Consider the following 16,564-nt stretch of genomic DNA (forward strand, 5'->3'; position numbering starts at 1 on the left):
ACCACTTAAATCCTTAAAACCACACAGTGAGGAGGAAATTGTCATCACCCCCATTTTACAGATGAGGAGCATGTGTGTGTGCTAAGTTGCTTCAATCGTGTCCAGTTCTTTGCGACCCCATGGACTGTAGCCCACCAGGCTCCTCTGTCCATGGCATTCTCCAGGCAAAAATACTGGAGTGGGTTGCCGTGCCCTGCTCCAGGGAATCTTCCCCACTGAGGGACTGAACCTATGTCTCTTATGTTTCCTGAACTGGCAGGTGGGTTCTTCACCACTAGCGCCACCTGGGAAGCCCATAGATGAGGTAACAGGCAGTAAAATACTGAATAAGTGCTCCAGGTCACATCTGAAGCAGGCAGTGATGCTACTTTGTTTATAATCTCTCTGACCTTCAGCTATCTCATCTTGAAAATAAGAAGAGTAAAAACATGGTTACTAGACAGAAATGAAATAAACATGCACAAAGCAGTTTAACATAATACTTAGATTCCCTCGTCTCCCTCCAGCATATCTGGGATCATTCTAAGGTACAATCCAGAGAACTTTAATTGGATGAGAACAGAGAGATAAGAGAGGAGCTCAGCATTCAGAAAGGCTGTTCCATTTGTGCATCACAACACCCTTTTGATACAAATATTACCTCCTACATGTTACAGATGAGAGACAAGAGAACCTATGCATGGACTTTTCATGAATGCCTAGACCGGACTTTGAACTCACATATGCATCCTGCCTTTCTAAGGTTTTTAAGGGGCTTGAGGACAGGGACAGCCCAGTCTTCTGGTCCCTTCATCTTCCCCTTACAGCCAGACCCTGAACAGTGCACACTGTATAAATTCCACATACAACCAATGCTTATCTGACTTGCCAGGGTTACCTTTCCCTGGGAAATCAAGATGGAAAACCAAAATCAAATACAATAGATGCCAATCACACTTACTGACCCAGCACAATTAGCAACTCCTTTGATTAGAAGGGGAAAGAAGAAGGAGGGAGGGAGAAGGAATGATAGAGGGAAGGAAAGAAGAAGGAAGAGAGGGAGGGAGAAGACGAAGAAAAGGAGAAGAAAACGCCCCAAACTGCACAAACGGTGATGAAACAGAAACCCAAATGGCAACTGCCGTGTTCTTTCATCCACTTCAGGATTTTTTTTTTCCTACAAGGGTATCAGCTACCAATCTTTCAACAACTGCTGTCCCCAGAAGGCCTTCAGCTGGGACCTGCAGTTAGAGGTCTCAGAGAAGACCTGCCTGGCCACGATGGCCTTTCTCAGAAAGGAGGAGGAAAGAACACTGCTCTCAGCCCTGACCTATGGACGGAGACCAGAACAGGGCGTTCCTCCCAACACCGGATGCCCATTCACAAAGGAACACCACCACCTCCTCCATCTCCAGCCGTGACCCGCCCTCCCATCAAAACCTAGACAGGAAAGCGGAAGGCAAAGATCACTTCTGGGGAAGCTGAAACAAAGGTGACCCCCACCCATCATCTCTCCTGTTCTCCCACCCAATATTATTACGCTGGGAAGAGGACAAGCAGCCTCAGAACTGTGAAGGTCACAAAGTGAAATAAAAATAACTGCTTAGACCTACTGTGAACCCAAAACCAGGCTAATACAGATGACCTTGGGAGGGTACATAAACTCTGAAATTTGTTTGGACACACTAACATGGATCTTTTTCCCCAGACAGTTTTACCAGTGAGAGAAGAGGGCTCTGCACAAATAAATCATCACCTTCCCATCAAATCTGCTTCCCAATCTCCCTGATCCGGTTAGGCAGACAGACAAGCAATATCTCAGTCATCTGTGGCTGTCCCTCCCCAGCCCCCATCTGCAACTGGGGACCTGGCGCCACCGATCCATCTCGGAAGCTCCTGGAATTCTCCTTTCATTTCCACGTCAAGCTTTTATTACTCTCCTGGAAGCCTTCAATCATCTCCTGATCGCCCTTCTGCCCTCATTCCAGTCCTCCTGCCCCCTGCTACAGATCCATCTTCTGAAGAGAATTCATCTCCTTTATCACCACCAGACCACACTCCCAGAGATTAAAAGTAGGACTCTAGGGCCAGACATGGGTTTGAATCCTGTCTCCATCACATCCTCCCATCAGTGTCTCTTTGGATTAAGTCATCTAACCTCCCAGTGCCTCGGTTTCCTCAAGTGTAAAATGGAGATGAGAGTGCCTATATCAAAGGCTTCTAGTGGGAATTAAACAGGTGAGGGCAGGTGAAGTACTCAGAATGCTCATGGTAGAGTCAGGGCTATGCCAGTGTTAGGTATCATCATCATCAGTATTATTTTAAGAGCACCCCACTGGCTCCCAAATACAATCCCCACTCCACTGATGGGCTCTTGAGGTACTCCATGCACTGGCCCAAACTGGCCTTAACCTGTCCCTGATCTCCTCTACCGCCTGGCCCCAAAGGGCTGCCAGAATGGACTCTGCACTCTTTCCTGAACTGCCTGAAATCATCCCACCCCCAGGCTCCTCCCAGTGCTCTGCCTGGGACTCCCTGCCTCCCACCAGTGCCTGTCAAGCCCTCACCAGCACTTAAGGATGAGCCCAAAAGCAAACTCACAAGGTCATCTCTCTGCCATCTGGATTCCAACATACACCACTGAAGATGTTAGAGTCTAGAAAGTTTCATGGTCCTGAGCCTACCTGCCCAAGAGTTTTTAATCCTTTCTAGTCCACCTGAAAGAAACAACCTTCGTCCTCTCTGGGCTTCAGTTTCCTATCTGTAAAATGAAGAAGTCAGAATAGATGGCTTAGAAACCCTTCTTCTGAAGGCCCTTGGATTACACAAACAATGCTTCCTTGTTTCTTTGGGGAAATCTTTCATTAAAGAAGAGGGTGTACAAGGTAACCACATGTATTATTATTTTTTAAATGAATGACTAATTGTTATAGGTCAAGTTCTAAGGTTATGAAAAAAGTGGGATTTTATTAGATGATGTCTAAAATTCCTTTCCTGTTATAATTTGACGACCCTATGACTTATAGTCCCTTTTTTCCTAACTGCTTAGAATACAATTTCATTTTACACCTTATATTATTCTCCATGATGCATACCAGAGGGCTATTTCTATTTTCCCCATGGAAAAAAATGTGCTACACCCAAAGGCCAAGATAGTTAAAAACAAAATCCAAATTATTTCCTCTATCCTTCAATTCAGCAATCGAAAATTCCAGAGTGTTCCCCCCCCATAAAAATACAGAACAGCCCCCAAATTTCTTGAAACCACCAGGGTGGAACTTAGCCATAAAAAAGTTTGAAAAGAAGCAGAAAATTTAATAAGACCATTACCCTGAAATCCAATAAAGCCTGTTGGAGCTTCACATTTTTAAGAAATCAGACTATTTATGCTATTACCTCTAGCACTATTATCGTTTCCTACAAAGCCATAAATACACACAATGTAGTTCACCAGAGCACTGAGTAAGAGCATCATAAAAAAGACCATAAGGAAGATACTGGCCATGAAGTACGGCTCCGTGATACCTGCTACAGCAGGTTCACACAGACAAGTTCATTTATTTTGAAAATTATATTTCTAAGGCCACAACTCATCACTTTCAAACTTTTAATAGAAGTTAAAATTTCCTTTTCAGAAACTGTTTTCCCATAGGCTAAAGGTCATACTGAATATCAAGGGGGCGTTATATAGCTGTCACAGAGCATGGGACAAAGCTTATAACACCACATCTTCATATTTGCTTCAGTCAGCATTGAGTTCACCTTCAAGTATCAGAAACCTAACAAACATTGGATTCAACAAACCGGAAGTGGTGGGTGGGCTCAGGGCTGCTTGTGCTGGTTCGACAAGAACAATGTCAGGGCAGGTATCTTTGTGAAGCTCTTGGCTTTTCCTTTCTGCTTGTTACCGTGTGGTGACACAAGGGTTGCTGTGCACTCACACTCACACGTCTTATCAGCACTTGAGGCAGAAAGCAGAGGAAAACAAGGGATGGTACGGACAGGCTCACCTGTCAGGTTTCAGCAGAACAGTAAGTCTCAAAAATCCCATCCCCATCCCAGTGGAATAATTCTCAGGTCCCATTGACCAGGACTAGGTCACACGGCCACACTGGCTACGAGGAATGCTCAGAAGTGAGGGGTCAGAACTGGCATGTGTCTGAGGCTGATCACCACACCACCCTGAATTAAATCCAGGTTCTAACAGTGACAATGGAGCAGGATACAGGTACTGAGTGATGAGCAATTAATTACGTCTCCATTTTGAGTCTCCATCCCAGAAATAAGAAAGTCATTCATGGACTAGAGAACGTAATTAATTACAATATTTCCAAAGTGTCTTCTGTTCCCCACACCAAAAGCATCTACTACATATAAGGTAAATTTGAATTTTATAAATTCAAGGCCTATATAAAAGCAAACAAACAAACACTGTCTCATCTTTAGGTTTGTATGCTCTAGAATTTCTCCCTATATGTAAATAGGTATAAATTGGCAGTGAAAAGGCTAAAATGTAGCCATCAAGTCTTGCTGTTGTGAAGCCTGATCACAACCCGAACACTAAAAAGCTTTATCTCAGGTGGGGTTCATCTTCCCCTAGCCAGAAAAGCCATATTAGCTGCAGCTCAAACGTTCAAGGTACCAGATGAGAGAAAAGCATTCTAAATGTTCTTTCCCCACCTCACTTCCCCTCTGCTCTCAGCCTCCCCGCTTCCCCCGCCTGCTCAAACAGGTGCATCTATTTACCCGCCCTGGATCTCCCACAGGACCAGGCCACCCATCGATTTAATGTTCAGTGGGTTCCCACTGCTCTGAGAAAATGATCTAAACCCCTCACCAAGGCCCTTGAGTCTGTCTTAGCCCTGCCTCCTTCCCCATCCTCATGCCCCACCAAGCCCCACCACGCCCCTATGCTGGGCCACGCAGGCTCTGTCTTCACCCCTTGAACTGTCCATACTCCCACAGCCTGCACTGGGCTTTTCTCATTATCCATGTGGCTAGGCTCGTCCCCTCCTTCAGATCACAGATCAAATGCCACTTCTCCAGGGACATCTTTCCCTATGTCACTCTGTGTCACTAACTCTCCATCATGCTATTGACTCCTCCACAGCACATTCCACAGTCTATAATCATGCTCCCTGTCAGGAGCTGTCTCCATCACCGGGATGAATGAAAGTTCCCAGGGAGCGGTGCCCTTACCCACCTTATTCAGGGCTGTGGCCTCAGAGCCCAGCATCCAGCAAGTGCTCCAGACCACTGCTTCTGCCCCCTGCTTCCAGGACGGGCTGATGCGGCTGACCTCTAACTCCTGTCTGCATCGCTAACACTTCAGGTGGTGGTTTAGTCGCTAAGTCATGTCTGATCCTTTGCGACCCCACGGACTGTAGCCCACCAGGCTCCTCTGTTCATGGGATATTCCAGGCAATACCGGAGTGGGTTGCCATTCCCTTCTCCAGGAGATCTTCCTGACCCAGGGATCAAACACAACTCCTGCTTTAGTTGGTGGATTCTTTACCGCTGAGCCACCAGGGAAGCCCAACACCTCCATGTGCCCACCAAAGAGACACTGCATCCTCAGAACCTGTTCCTCTGCAATCTGGACCCTGGAATTCTCTCTCTCACCAGTAACATCTCTTGCTTGTAACCCTTTGCTACTCTCACATTGACTGGGGCAGGCAGCACAGTGGTTAAGAGCACACACCCAGGAGCCTGACTCTGGGGTTCAAATACCAACTACATCACTTACTATGTAACCTTAAATAAGTTACTTATCTCATCTCTGCCTCAGTATCCTTGTCTGTAACTGAGTGATAACAGTACCATCCATGTCACAGAGACTTGGAGGATTACAAGAACACACCTGAAGTGCTCAGAATAGTGTCTGGCTATGTGTGTGTCAGTCATTAATAATAACAAAAATAGGCATGATTATGAACATGCTTTGTTCTCACTAGGCTATGCACTCCAATGGACCCATACTGTGTGACTCCACTATCCATGAGTTCCTTCCATGATATCCCATTTCACGTGCCCTTCAAATACCACCCATGGCACCTACAATCCCATAGCTGCTCTGCTATCTACATGATCAGAATCAGACCTATTCCCAACCTCTGTGTCTGACTGGAGAAAGATGTTCTCTACATTTGATTTTTAGATCTTGAACTTCACTGATTACATATATTTTTACTAGCCTTCCTCTCCTCTAAATTGCTATATCACACAATTTGAGTCTACCTGATGCAGTTACTACCTTTAGTCATGTCTACCTATGAAAACATCAACTGTTTAAGGACCATATGTAACTCTTCTCAATCCTCCAGAAAACCAGCACAGCATTACGAGGATAACAAGTGTAGCATCAATGCATCTGTTGACTGGCTCTGATCACCTGTCCAGCCTTAACTCCACTCTGTCACTCAACCACGAAAAAAAAAAAAAAAAAGAGAAGTCTATTTTGGTGACTCAGATGCTAAAGAATCTGCCTGCAATGCAGGAGACCCAGGTTCCATCCTTGGGTCTGGAAGATTCCCTGGAGAAGTAAATGGCTACCCACTCCAGTATACTTGCATGATGAATCCCATGGACAGAGGAACCTAGGAGCCTACAGTCCATGGGGCTGCAAAGAGTTGGACATAACTGAGTGACTAAAGTTTTGCTTAAATTGGACCCTTCAGTGTGAAAAACAGTGACTTCAAAAAAAAAAAAATTGTCTGTCTTCTGATGTTCAGGAAATCCTCTTTACCCCTAACCAAGCCCCAGTCACATGGATAAGATGGTAGCAGGTATGCATGATTTAGCCAAGTCATGGTGGATTTATTGGTATCAAACTCCAAATGAGCAATATATAACTTAAGCTTTTTGAGGAATGTTCTTGTATTCTAAGAGATAGGGATCAACCGTTTTTTCCCCATAATTGGACAGTCCCAAGAAAGAACTCAAAGGAGAAATCAAGAGTAAGCCCATGGATTTAAGTATTTTCCATAAAACTGAGAGAGAGAAAATGACTAAAAAGTCTAAATATAGCTTTAACAAAACATTCTTAACAGACTATTCAAATAGCTTGCTAGTTCCTATTTTTATATACTCTATTATCTATCTATCCATCCATCCATCCACATTCTCATACAAGGAAGGACTAGAAGGTACAGATGCTAACAACAAACTGACCTATCTCGTGAGTCTGATATATACCAAGTCATTCCTTTCAGAATTCTATGGGTTTCATTCTGCAATGGTTTTCATGACCTTCATTCAGCTCACCCAAGTTCACTTCCCCAAATAACAATTTCAAATTTGCATAAATGAGCAAATGTCCAAGAAACCTGGAAAAACAATTCTATTTGCTTTGGCTTCAAAATTACCCCCATAAAGTTGCTTCTTTCTCTTTCCTTTCCAGAGGCTCCCAGAAGATAGGTCTTAATGCCCCCAGTCTGGCTGGGACACTTTCGCCCAGTTACTCCCCTAGCAGAAAGTACTGTGGCCACCTCCCCAAGGATAACACAGCCTCCTTCTCTCTCCCTGAGTCAAAGCCTGCCCACGTATCCATAAGGCTATCCATCCCCACCAACCCAATCCTCTTTACATGGGGTATGAGGAAAAGGCTGCTCAGAACCCCTACAGTTATCCTAGACATACAGGTACTCACTACACTCTACCAACAGGTTGCCTTGCAGCAAGAAAGCTAGTGTTTGGAAAGAGAAATGGGATGCACACTCAGCTCTCCAAGAACTATTCTACCATGTTTTTCAGAGTCTCCTTCTGCAACCAACACAGACATCAAGCGGGCTTCCTTCCAGGATGTTGACTCCTACCACTGAAGACCTGACATGAGGCTACCTCGTTCCCTTCTCCCTGTTCCTGCAGAGGAAAGCACTAGATCACAGCATCCTTATAAAAGGAGAATTTTTTTTTTTTTTATGACAACAAAACAAGACCTCAAATCTCTAGCTCGGATGAAACAGATTAGAGAAGGATTTTAAAAAAAGAAAAACACTTACAAAGCAGAGATTTTAACTTGGACGACTGAACTTTGGACAATTCTTCTTCAGAGAAAGATAAATATATAGAAGTAACCTTTCTTTATTACTCGTAAAGTCAAGATAGAACCTTACTTACTAGGACATGAAATATGTTTCCATATTTATGAATAATCTAAAAATACTGCTAAGAGACAGGCCTCATAAAACAATTTCACAGCTTCGGTTCACATAACATCTGACAGTCTATAGCCTAACCTACCGATTTCGAGCTGTGCACTGAAAGTGGTATTCCACGAAGAATGAGGTGTCCATCATTGAGACTGCAATCCACTAAACTACACAAGTGTGGTTACTCAGATACAAGGCAACTCAGTAAAAGGATCTGCAGAACACCCATCCACTTAAGTAATATTTATTTAACTTCTATTTCTATTTAAAGTTCTAAGGAAATAGGGGTTATAATCAGATGATTCAAAAGGCTTAAAAATCCTTTAATCAGACTGCAGCGGTAAAGTTTATAGTCAATATGGTAAGCAAAGATGACAAAAAAGACTGCCTATTTCAAATACATGAAAAAACTGAGTAAGATCTAACAACTTTTTAAATACAAAGAAAACAAGTCAAAATCATGAGAAATAAATCCCTGGGCCGGAACTGAAAATGGAAATCAGAGTCAGTGGAGAAAGCTGAAGCTTTGAAGACTTAAAGGCTACTAGAGTTACTATCTGGAGAAGGAAATGGTAACCCACTCCAGTATTCTTGCCTAGAGAATCCCAGGGATGGGGGAGCCTGGTGGGCTGCTGTCTATGGGGTTGCAGAGAGTCGGACATGACTGAAGCGACTTAGCAGCAGTAGCAGCAGCAGCAGAGTTACTATATGATCCAGCAATCCCACTTCAGGGCATATATCTAGAGAAAACCCTAATTCTAAAAGATACATGCACCCCAAAGTTCACTGCAGAACTATTTACAATAGCCAAAACATGGAAACAACCTAAATGTCCATCAACACAGGAATGGCTAAAGAAGACATGATGTGTATATACAATGGAATATTACTCAGCCCCGAGCTTCCCAGGTGGTGAAATGGCAAAGAATCTGCCTACCAATGCAAGAGTTACAAGAGGTGGGGGTTCAATCACTGGGTTGAGAAGATCCCTGGAGAAGGAAATGGCAACCTACTCCAGTATTCTTGCCTGGAAACTTCCATGGACAGAGGAGTCTGGTGGGCTGCAATTCACAGGGTCACAAAGATTTGGACACAACTAAGCGATTCATGGGGTCACAAACAGTTGGACACGACTGAGCGACTGAACTGAACTGAACTGAATGAGATCCAACCAGTCCATTCTAAAGGAGATTGGTCCTGGGTGTTCTTTGGAAGGAATGATGCTAAAACTGAAAACGCCAGTACTTTGGCCACCTCATGAGAAGAGTTGACTCATTGGAAAAGACCCTGATGCTGGAAGGGATTGGAGGCAGGAGGAGAAGGGGACGACAGAGGATGAGATGGCTGGATGGCATCACCAACTCTATGGACCTGAGTTTGAGTGAACTCCGGGAGTTGGTGATGGACAGGGAGGCCTGGCGTGCTGCAATTCAAGGGGTCGGACACGGCTGAGCAACTGAACTGAACTGAAGCACCCATACATTACTCAGCTATAAAAAAAGAATGAAACAATGCCATTTGCAACAACATGGATGAACCTATCATGCCAAGTGAAGTTAGTCAGACAGACAAAGACAAACGTCATATATCACATATGTGGAACCTAAAAATTTGGTACGAATGAACTTATTTACAAAACAATAACAGACTCATAGACTTAGAAAAAAAACTTATAGTTACCAAAGGGGAAAGATGCAGGGGAGGGATAAATTAGGAATTTGGGATTAACACATACACACTACTATATATAAAATAATCAATACAAACATGCTGCTGCTAAGTCACTTCAGTCGTGTCCAACTCTGTGCGACCCCATAGACGGCAGCCCACCAGGCTCCCCTGTCCCTGGGATTCTCCAGGTAAGAACACTGGAGCGGGTTGCCATTTCCTTCTCCAATGCAGGAAAGGGAAAAGTGAAAGTGAAGTCACTCAGTCGTGTCCTACCCTCAGCGACGCCATGGACTACAGCCTACCAGGCTCCTCTGTCCATGGGATTTTCCAGGCAAGAGTACTGGAGTGGGGTGCCATTGCCTTCTCCGTACAAACACGCTACTATATATAAAATAGATAATACTGTAGAGCACAGGGAACTCTATGCAATGTTCTGTAATTACCTACATGGGAAAAGAATCTGAAAAAGAATGGATTTATGTATATGTATAACTGATTCACTTTGCTGTACACCAGAATCTAACACAACACTGTAGAACAACTATCTTCCAATATAAAATAAAAATTAAATTAAAAATTTCTATATTAAACATATATTACTTGCATGATTTTTAAAGCACTGTTTCTATATTATTATACTCTTTCTATATGAAGTTCTCTCTTAGGGCCTTCAGATTACCTGTAGTTACTGGGTTCAAATAATGGATAAAAAAAAGGAGATCTGAGACAGATATCGCATCATTTGATGCTGAATCTTTTAGGCTTCTAAGACCATATTACTGAAAGAAATGGCGTGGAGAACAGATAAGTGCACAATATCTAAATAAGTGATCACCCAAGTGATGACCAGGTCACTAGAAAGTCTGGCGGGAGGAAAGAGCACAAGCAGAAGGCAGTGAGTCTAGGCTCAAACTGCAACTCTGCACTGCCAAGTTACTCTGCTGCTACAAGCCTCAGTTTTCTCATCTGTGAAATGAGGATGATAATATGAACTTTCCAAAGCATATCCCACTTGAAGCGAAGAATTTCTAGTAAATTCACGACGCAGAGAGTGGCACAGGGTAGAAGAACAAACAAAATCCATGTCTTTCATCGCTGAGAATAGAGGAAGTCAAGGAGAGAAGGCCAAAAGAAATAATCGTATGTGCCTATTACTGTTGAAACTTTTAAAATGGCAATTTCTTAAGAAAGGGAGGAAATGGCCACACTGTGAGTGGGAGAGAAGGAAGGGCAGGACAGCCAGGGCAGGCGAGCAGTACTGATGGCCCTTGAGGCCTTGCTCACACTCTCTTGGGCTTGGCCCAAATGAGCAGGTCAACACTTGTGAATTTCCTAAGGTAATTCACTTCTTCCCTGCCCCAAGAACCCAAATTTTAACATTTTAACCATTTTAAAGGAAGAATTTCCTCGAAATATATTAGACTGAACCATAAGCAATCATGGGCTTCCCTGGTGGCTCAGTTGGTAAAGAATCCGCCTGCAGTGCAGGAGACCCAGGTTCAGTCCCTGGATGGGGAAGATCCTCTGGAAAAGGGAATGGTTACCTATTTCAGTATTCTTGCCTGGAGAATTCCACGGCCAGAGGAGCCTGGTGGGCTATAGTCCATGGGGTCACAGAGTCAGACATGATGTGGTGACTAAACCACCACATAAGCAGTCAGCATTTTTGTAGGTCAAAGACAGCTGAATATTAACAATTTCATATGGTTCATAGTACATGCCTTCAAAATATTTCTATGCCAGAGACAGGCAACATTTTTTCTTAACAGGTCAAATTGTAGATATTTTAGGCTCTGAGGGCCAAGAAGCAAAAAACAGAGATTAGGCAGGCAGCCATTCAAAAATATAAAAACCCTTGTTAGTCCCTACAGAAACAGGAATGGGCTGGATTTGACTCAAGGGCCACCCCTTGCCAATCTCCGTTTTACAGTATCACAAGGGTAAACTTTTTCTGATTATGTTCACTATGAAAATCGCTAATTTTAGGGTAATACAGTGATGCCCTTGAAGGATACGAAAATGGATGTGTAAAGGCCACTGCTCCCACCCAGTGGCTCTAACGCTGGTGTGCTTGGTCTGAGCCCCCACTCTGCTGTCAGCTCTCCCTTCCGCTACTTCTTCTAATGACCTGGCTTATTTTAGAAGCAATTGTCTGGAGGGAGGGTTGAGGGTGGTTCTAACTTTTCTATGAAGGCAAAAAAAAAGGAAATGTACAAGGAAATGGGGCTTAAGAGTGACTTTGAATAAACATAACTACGGAAGGATGGGGAGCACAAGCACCCCAAGGAATTACCCAAAACACATCCCTGAATTGAAGCCAAAACTCCGGAGGTCCAAAGGATGCAAAAAAAAAAAAGTAAATACCTAAAGAGCTGGCCTAAGGTTTAGAGACTAAAGTGGGCAAAAAATAAGTCTGAGACAGACTATACTTTATAGAAATAAGAGATCATTAAATACACAATGACCATGTTTCTCCCAAGTTAATCAGAGTGGGATCAAACAGGAAAAGGCTGCGTTTGTGGACATTCCCAAAAGACTAATACTGGAAAAAGGGAACTGTTGTGAGACACAGTAAGTCATCACTGGGGAATCAACACTTTGCTCCTATGGAGAATGGTAAGATATTAGAGTTGGGAACTCTCTCGCCAACATGTATTCAACAATGACATACTCTGAGGACCTCTTCTGGGTCCATGAATTTTTTAATTTCAAAGGTATTTTTTAAGTCACTGGGAAGTATTTCTAATTTATGGCATTGTTATTGTTTCAAATGTTATATATTGCAATGAAAAAGGAAAGCTTCAACAAACAAGCCAAAAAAAAAAAAAAAAAAAACTACCTATGTGTAAGTGGATACACTGAAACAGAAAAGAGAGACTGCTGATACACACTTCTGGTCTGTCTTATAGGGCCACTGGTTTATAAAAATCCTAATTTAGGTAACATTTCCCATCATTCAATATTAAAAACTTACCCTAGAGCAATCCATTCTCCTGCATTTCTGAATACTCTCATGTATAGCTTATAAACCTTCACCAGTTCAGTACCCTGCCATACTCTACACGGAAAATTAAAGGGGGGAAAAAAGAGAGAGACAAATCCCATACGTACACGAGCTGCCTGGATGACAGTGAGCCTCTGGGTACCGTCTGCCCATAGCGACGACCAGTCAGCACATTGTCAGGGACCCCAGCAGTTTCCAAGTACTCAGGAAAGACTGAGATGGTTAAGCTGTTATAGGAGGGAGACAAAAAGAAAAGAAAAAAAAAAGCAGAAATTAAAAAAAACAGATTTAGGATAATGATTGCATTTTTTTCCATTAAAATGCTAATGATGACCACAAATTTCCAGATAACCAGGTTGATGAATTATTCATGGTCACATCCAAGATGAAGTCTCCCTGCCATTGCTGGAAGGCCCAGAGCTTGCTGATAATTAGCATGTGGTCCCTCTACTGAGTGTGACGGAAGCACAGGTGACCACAAGCCTGTCCATCAGTGCTGGCCCTCACTGGCCCTCATGAGAAGACCAGACGACCCCACCCACACTGATGCTTTCTCATCGCACTCTGCCTTCACATCAAGGAACAGCACTAGCCTGGCTCTTTGCTGTGTCATACCCTATAAAAACTTGAAAAGCTTGAAAGAAGACGAGATTTTCTGTATTGAGCAACAAAAAAATCTAATTTTTTTAAACTTTTCATTGACGTAAAACATACAGAAAATGACACATACCACACATGGACAGCTCAATAAATTTTCTTAAACTGAATACACCAGATCAAAACCCAGAACATTATCAGCACCCCAGAAGCCCCACTCCGTGCCCCCTTGTAAAGGTACTACTGTGCATGGATTACTTTTGCCCAGTTTGGCAGACAAATTGATTCACTGTCCTGTTCAATTTTTCACTTAAGAATCATTCGTTGGACACCTCCTATATGCGAAGTACTGTGCTAGGCTCGAGAGCTACAGAGATAAGACACTGTCTCGGTCTTTTAGGAAAGCAAAGTCTACTGGGACCGAGAAACACACACAAATGATCCCCAACGGGCAGTGGGATGCACACAGTGACTCAGATTCATGGCAAGCAGCCCAGAAATAGAGAAGCAGGGAAGACTTGCAAATACAAGGGATGCCTAGCATGTCCTCAGGCTGAGCAGGACTCAGCCAAGTGGGGAGTGGGAGACCGGACAACGGAAAAGGCCAAAGTAAGAAACTGCATAGTGTAATTCAGTGTTGCTAGACTCTCCAGGGTGAAGGCCAGGAAAGAAGCTGGAGCCAGACCGCAACCTTGTATACAAATTCAAAACCTGTGAACCGGCTGCAGGGAGCCACTGATGGATCAGATCTGAGTTTCAGATACATTACTTTCTGGATGGATTCACAGAGGGCAGAGCAGAGGCAAGGAGACCAGAAGGGCCAGTTTGGTTGTCAGGTAGGAGAGGAACAGGTAAGATTAGGGCATGGAGGTAGGTGGGGAAGGAAAAAGGGGAGAAGAGTTAGTACTTGAAACATCCAGACACTAAAAGAAAAACAACATGGTACTTGACTCCATGTGGGTGGATGACAGTGACGACAGAGGTAAAGAATACTAGTGAGTGAACAAGTTTAATAAGGAAGTTTAAGGAAGACAATGGGTTTGTTTGGTGCATTAGAAATTGAGATGTAGAAGATTTGGGTGAGGACTTCCAGATGTTCTTGAATGTGAAGGTTGGAGAAGAAACCTGAGCAAAACATAAAAGTGGTTATTACATAGAAAGTAGCAGAAATTAGATTGGCGGGCGAGATCACTGAAGGAATATGGATAGAGAGAGACAACTGGAGGATTAGTTCAGAAGCCTAGAGAACACAACGATAGAATGGGGAGAGGAAAAAGACCTTGTGAAAAAGATCAAAGAAGATAGTCAGAGAGGTACCACAGAAGACAATGAGATGATTAAAGATAAGAAACGAAAAATACAGCTTTGGATTTGACACTTCAGCAGCCATGGGCCACCTTGATTGAAGGTGGTTTCAGTGAGTGGTGGAGGCAGAGATAACAGCAAGTGAGAGAAGAGAAAGGAGAATGAACAGTTGTTGGAAGAGACTGGTGCTAACGGAAGTACATTGATTAGCTAAAGGAATCAGCAGAGAGAGAAAGGGTGAGAGTTCAAGAGGGAGAGGTAAGAACAGGATAATGACCCAAAGAAGGTGGGTAAAAGGGTCAGGAAGACAAATGAAAGAACTGACCTTAAGAGGAGGCAGAATCCACAACCCTCTGACATTAGAAGAATATTAGGACTAAAGAAATAAAACAAATCTGGTTATGGTAAGTTTGAAGGTAACAGCATTGGTGGGATATTAGAGGCAATGGACCAAATGACGTGAACATTGTAGACAAAAGAGTTGTCATGGCACTTTGCGAAGAATAAGTTGACACACAAATGGTTTGATGCCACAGACCTTGAAAATCTTGGTATTGGACTATCCTCTAAAATTAAAGTAGTCTAACCCTGTTTTAAGGTAAATAAACATAGCCAGTACGAATCAAGACAGGAAGGGGCATTTGTAAGATCAGCACACCCACGGCAGAATCTATTAGTACTAAAAGAAACAGCACACGAGCAAAAGATTCAGATGAATTCTCTTCTTAAAATGATTTTTGATCTCAGTGCCAACCTTTCCAAAGATTTACACATAGTTTCATTAAGTGAAACCACAACCTACTATCCTACAGGCTTCTTAAGATGCTTCCATTCAGACACCTTCTAACATGAAGTCATGGCATCTCAAAGAAAAGGCAAGAGGAGGAGGCTGGCGCTGGCAGTGGCACCTGCCTGTGATTTCCTAGTGAAATGTCCCTTAAGATGTCACCGTGTTCCAGTCTCTTGCCCACACTTCCACCTCAGCTTCTGGCGAGTCTGGAAGTGGGTGGAGTAACTCGGCTCTTGAAAAGAGCTCCAACAATGCCAAGCATAGCAAGGTTCATTAGAAAGTCTAATGCGATGGAAAACACCTTATAAAGTAGCTTTTCTGTTCTCCAAGGAACCTTTGTGATCTCACAAACTCCAAGGCTGCTCCAGAACGAGTCTGTTTTGGTTACATGACCATATCTACCGGCCATCATTGAAGGATGACAGAATTTCAGAATTGTAGATAAACACATGATTATCCTTAAAGTCAGCCAGGACAGAGAAGGTTACAGAGCCACTGGATGCCTACGGACTGTGCCGTTCATCTCTGCATTCCTGGGGCACAGGGGATACAGCAAGCAGTCCATAAATATGGAGTCAATCGATAAACCAATACATAAGTGAAGAGTTCTCACAACCAGGAGATAAAAAGGCCAATTAAATGGTGAGGACAGAATTACTCTTTCTATTCCTTCCTTTCCCACCCTGATGTCAGAGCCAAGCTGCAAATCACCTTCCATCGCCCTCACTTTCCTCTCCACAGAAGAAACTCTTTATGAACTCATAAATAAATATTGTGTAAGTAAGAGAGTTCAGAAATCATGAAAAACAATATGCCTTTTAAAAGGGAAAATAAGTAGGTGTGAACATTTTGTGCATACAAAGAAATACAAATTGCCCACTTTAATCCGCCTTCTTTGTTACCCTTCAGTGAGAAGGACAGAACATCATTACTCTTAACAGCATGGTGCCTTTCCTCCTACTGCTCATTCACACAGCCAGCCGCTCAGCTTCAACCCACTGGGGCAACAGATCCTAATGAGATAATCAAGTCTCGCTTCCTTAAAAATTCTGATCCTGACATGTATTT

General features: G+C 43.2%; 1 protein-coding gene across 6 annotated transcripts in view; it reads right to left on the reverse strand.

Annotated features, from left to right (window-relative positions):
- Positions 1 to 16,564, reverse strand: part of APBB2 (amyloid beta precursor protein binding family B member 2) — a 376,132-nt gene that overhangs the window by 211,437 nt on the left and 148,131 nt on the right. For all 6 annotated transcript variants that reach the window (XM_040238101.1, XM_040238100.1, XM_040238096.1 and 3 more), the window contains exon 4: positions 12,912 to 13,031. The gene's annotated coding sequence lies outside the window, so the exon portion shown is untranslated. The remainder of the gene's footprint in view (positions 1 to 12,911; positions 13,032 to 16,564) is intronic.

The sequence above is a fragment of the Oryx dammah genome, unplaced genomic scaffold, assembly GCF_014754425.2.
Source record: "Oryx dammah isolate SB20612 unplaced genomic scaffold, SCBI_Odam_1.1 HiC_scaffold_3, whole genome shotgun sequence".
Lineage (NCBI taxonomy): Eukaryota > Metazoa > Chordata > Mammalia > Artiodactyla > Bovidae > Oryx > Oryx dammah.